The sequence below is a fragment of the Gavialis gangeticus genome, unplaced genomic scaffold (genome assembly GCF_001723915.1).
Source record: "Gavialis gangeticus isolate Ggan-Ray unplaced genomic scaffold, GavGan_comp1, whole genome shotgun sequence".
Taxonomy (NCBI): domain Eukaryota; kingdom Metazoa; phylum Chordata; order Crocodylia; family Gavialidae; genus Gavialis; species Gavialis gangeticus.
This window is the reverse complement of record NW_017728992.1, coordinates 148,482,590-148,487,867: the sequence shown is the minus strand read 5'-3', so window position 1 is coordinate 148,487,867 and position 5,278 is coordinate 148,482,590.

Sequence of the window (5,278 nt, the reverse complement as noted above, 5' to 3'; positions counted from 1 at the left end):
CCCCCCCCCCTGCACCCCTCAGCTCAGTAACTGGTGCCTCCTGGGTCTGGCGGGGGGCATCTGGGGTCTCTTTGCAGCTGATCAGATGATGGGACACACACTACAAGAGTAAGACTTTATTCTGAGCTATTATGAAATCACCTCTATAAATCAGGACAAAAATATTGGAATAAAATTTAAATGTTACAGTAAATGTCTGATTTCTGGTATACGATTTGTTATTTTTTGGTTCCAAAATGCCATCCCTGCCCCCCCCCCCCCAATACTTCCAGGCAGTAAATAGATAATTGCTGTTATTAAAACAGATTACTATGGGAAAATTTAGGGTTTAGCTTATAGTAGACAGAAAATATTCAATTTTTATCAACAGATTATTATTTGTTTACAGCCAGTTATAACAATAGTCATAACTTGCACTTTATTAAATCACTCTCCTTTTTTGGCTTCTAAGCAAATATACACATACCCTTATACTTGGATAGCCAAAGGAAGCTTACCAGGTTTAAGACTCACTAATAATACCTTCTTTTTTTTTTTAAGCAGGTAAGCATTCTCTCTCTAGTTTTAATTTAATTGTACTCATCAGGAACTGTGGAGTCTTCTTTGCCTTACGGGACTGAGTTATTTCCTTTCAAGAATGGTAGAAATGTAAATGCTGGTTAATATATGCAAAACATACATATTTTTCTCTGCTATCCATATAGTTACTCAACTATGAAATGTGCTGAATGGGCACAAACTGCCAGAAAATATATATTCACTGAAACCTGTTCAAAAGGCTGGAAACCTATCCCTGGAGTAATGAATTCCACGTTTACTAGAAAACCATTTCCATGAAGAAACTTATTACTGTCAATCCTTCGAGTGGTGACTTAAACTTCATTTCAGCCAAGGGATTATTTCACATCAGAAATAATCTCCACCTCTGACCTGTTTGAATTAAAGTGCCCAAAACTTTAAAACTGTTGCCAAATATATTTTACCACTCATTGCCTGTAGTCTAGATCTTAATGAGCATTTAAAAAAAAAGATGCAGAGAAAGACAAGAGAGAGAGTTTGAAATGTTTTCTATGTTGGAATGAATAAGATATCCCTGTTTATATTATATTAGTTAACATATATTTGGTAATGATAGAATGAGAGATCATACATTTTAACAAAACAACAGGAAGACAAGGATAATGATGAACTTTCAATTTTGCACATGTATTCTTGGCTTCTGCTTATCATTAATGTTAGTTATCTGGAGACAGATTTTCAAGAAAGCAGATTCAACAATTCCTGTATTGAATAAGTAGTCATATTATCAGCACCCAGTAATTCTCTTTCAAAAAACTCAATGGGAATTATTGAGAGAGGATCATTTTAGGAAAATAAATAAATAATAAAATAAAAAAATCAACCCTTCTTTGCTCATGGCAGCACCTCCATCCTTTCACCATGAGGATCTCACAGTCTAAGGGGCAAGCAACATGTAAAGAGGAGTTAAGGAAGAAGGGACAAGAAATAGAGACTTTATACAAGTTAATTAGATGAACTAGACATTGTGATGAATAAGTCTTTTTGAGGGACTTAAACATGAACAGGTTAGGAAGGGGGACTCAAGGACCAAGTACAGACAGTCAAAAAGCTCAAGGCTGAATGATTCAACTGTCGCAGGTTAGACTAAGCCATACACTTAACTGATCAAGTGAACAGACATTTACTTTTGATTCCAGAAATGCAGGCACATGCCAGCAGTGGCCCAGGGCAGAAGCCAGAACAACCCCTCCCTGCTCAGCTGGAACAGACAGCTTGGGACAAGGCTAGTGCACCCACTCTGTGAGGGAAGGGGTTTGCAGGGGAGGTGAAAAGCATCCTGGGATGCTGGGGGACTGCAAGTTAACTTGAATCTGGAAGGGATCTGGGACAGAAGTTCAATAAACTGATTTAAGCTAGATTAGTTAAGTCTGATACTACATCCATCCAGGTTTATCTTAAACTGGCTTTCAGCCACTTTGAAAACAGCTCATGTGCACTAAATTTCTGTTGTGTTACAGCTCTGAACTGGTTTCTGATCACTTAGACTGGTTTATGTGTAATTTCTGTCCCTAGCTTGGAAGGCTGTAATTCAAGCAAAAGGCTGTTTGGAAAAGTATAGTGTTATGCTGACAGAGATGGATGAGAATGGAAACACCTGCAGAGTGGAGGCGAAAGGGTCAACAAAAACCTCAGATAGTGACGTTATATGCTCATTATCTTAAGGTAGCATTAATGATGGGACAACCAAGGAGGGGCAAAATTACCAACAGACAATTGTAAATTCCTTATTGTTTGTCTTGATGCCTCTGGAAACTAGCCAAGATAGTGTTTTATGGGAAATTATATACTATACCATTGTATTTCAATTTGCCAGCTTCCTGTGATAGGAGACAATGAATTCTTGCCCAGTAAAAACACAGAGTATTTTGCCATCTATTTCAAAGGGGCAATAATTTTCTCCAGTGGCTTAAAATTTCACATTTTTCAAAAGCCATTTACCTACTTAGCACTACTAAATTAACAGTCATTATGCAGAATTTATGCTAATTCAGGCCAATTAAAAAGCAGTCATTAAAATACACTATCTTTAGGTTAAATTAGTTTTCTAGGAGTTTTCTAATAAGGAGCCATCCCAATTAAGTATAGTATACTGCCATAATACTTCATTTTTAGAGTACGTTTCATCCCAAAGCACATTATCAGTTACAGTAAAATCCCAGCAGGCCTTTTCGCAAGTGGGCAACAGCCAACTGTCAAACAGCAAGTGCTCCCACAATTTATACAATGACATTTTCATGAAATTTTATACCACTACATCCAAAGTTAACAAACAGGTACAACCCTTAACCTACTGAAACAATGATGAAGAGCTCATTGAGATCTGGGGGCCATTCAAGATGCTTGTCTGAAGGAGTAAAACAGCTTTGGTCTAAAGAGCAAAATAGCCTCTCTACCTTGAAGATGAAAAGGAGAGATGAATTTAGGTTTAGATATAAGCTAATCTGAAGGGAAACAAATATTTTACACCTGCCATTTAAACTAAGGGGGGTGTGTGTGTGTGTGTGTGTGTGTGTGTGTGTGTGTGTGTGTGTGTGTGTGGATTTAAACTCATTAGACATCTCCTCCAGTTCAGCCCAAATCTGTTCTGGCTGTACTCTATATATGTTTTTGCTGGATTTTTAAACCATATTCTCTTGCTGGGAAAAATGCTTGTGCCAAATATTTTGTCTTTTCCAATCTTTCTCATCATATATATCCTGGGAGTCTCCCATCAGGCTCAATGGAAGTCAGTAAACGTGAGGAGATAGCTGTCAAGAAACCTAGTCATATATCTGACACTGACTTACTGTGCTCACTTAAATCGCTTTGTGCCCCTGTAAAATGGAATAATGACAGCCATCTTTCTAGGGACTTGATTAATTACACGAAATATGATTTAAATAGAATATAAAATAAAATCCAAATATCTTTATTGTTTAATCATTCTAATTAAACATCTTGTTAACCAAGAATCCACACAAATGGGAAGCATTCTTTTGTTTTTAGAAGTATATTCTCTCATTTTCATGTCATAAGAGGAATTAAATGAACCCAACTGTAATAGAGAGAGTTAATGGTTGCAGCCTGTACAATGAAACCACTGCAGATGTAAGGCTTAATTGAGAGGCAGATGCACAAAGACAGCAGGTAGTAGATGAAAATTAGGTTAGTAAGAGAACAGAGCAGGTGAAAGCAGAATTTGATAACCCAAATAAAAACAAGCATATTTAAAATGTGCTGGTCTGTGATCAAGTCTTTGTTAATTACAATATTTAATTAGCATTTTACCTAGTTGGACCACATATTTCAAAATAATGGCGGCACTCCCAAAAATGTACACTCATCCACATTCTTGCAGAAAACTATATTTGCATATGAAAGCTGGGCAATTTTCCATTTGTATGTGAAATCATGTTTTTCATGAATAAGTTGGGGATTTTGGTTCTCACTAGAGGTGCAAAACCAATTTTAAAAGCACACCTGGTGTGCTTACAGCAGGATGCATGACCCATTGCTTATGTACTCTTAATATTAATCATCTAAAAGCAAAGGTCAAGTGTTGTAATCAAGTGCAATTCCTTTGTAATAGCTTATTTTACAGTGTACATTTTAACAGGAAACAAAAGATACCGAGGTTTATGGGAATATCTCCAATTAGCAAGGTGGACAGTGTAGTGATGAAAAGATTGTAGGGGACATCATTCTTAACACAAAGAGGTCAAATCTTGCACTAGTTCAAATGACAACCTTCAGGCAATACTTCAAATAATTGTAAAAGGTACTGAAGGGAATCAGTATTGTCCCTCTGGCTGGAAGACGTGCTCTGACATTGGCCTATTAGAATGATAGGAGGGGACAATAAAATCACACGTAAATTAAGAAAGATGAGTCTAATTTTATTTCTACAATTCTCCTTAAATCCCCATATTACGGTGGATATGTCTGAGCAGCCCTTTCCTGGTCCTATGATTCTATATATACACATCTTAAGTATGCAGCTTCAGTGAATTGCAAAGCTGTTTACAGTGAATGGACTATGAATACCAGGAGCTACCCAACCTCTAAGGGTATGTACAAATTATCTAGGCTTAGGTTGATCTAAGTGCTGATATGTACAAATGGCCTAGGGAGGTGAACCAAGTTAGATCGGGAATAGGTTAACCTAATCTAATGAATGTCTGTACATGTTCAAAGTTTAGCCTTGGGGTTGGGAAAGCCTAGCCACCCACCCCAGCACTGGGGCTGTACTTTTCCTACTGCCTCCAACTTTGACTAGATTATTTTTAGCCCATTACCCCTCTACCTTCTGATGGACAACCCCTCTTCTGCAGGCCCACATTCCCCTCCAGCACCACCTGGGCCCAAAACCCCCTCCCCCTCAAACAAACTAGGCTCCCCAATCTTGCCTGCCCCCCCGACATACTTAGATTGCTTTCCTAGTGCAGCTTCTGACACCAGTGAATGTCTGAATAAGGACGCAATTTTTAATCATGCAGCTTAAAGTAAGCCAGGTTTTTGTAGATCAGTCCCTGTGAATGTAAAAATGTAACCTGAAAGTAATAATACTATCTTCTAAAATTAATATTTCCACCCAGATGGAGCCCATGGTTCTGGGCTTCATGCAGGCAGAGCCTTTGACTCTCAACTGCAGGGGCTGCCTGTCCCTTTTTCAGGCTCTGGGACCCGGGAGCATGGCCACCTCCCCTTGTGGGGTCTG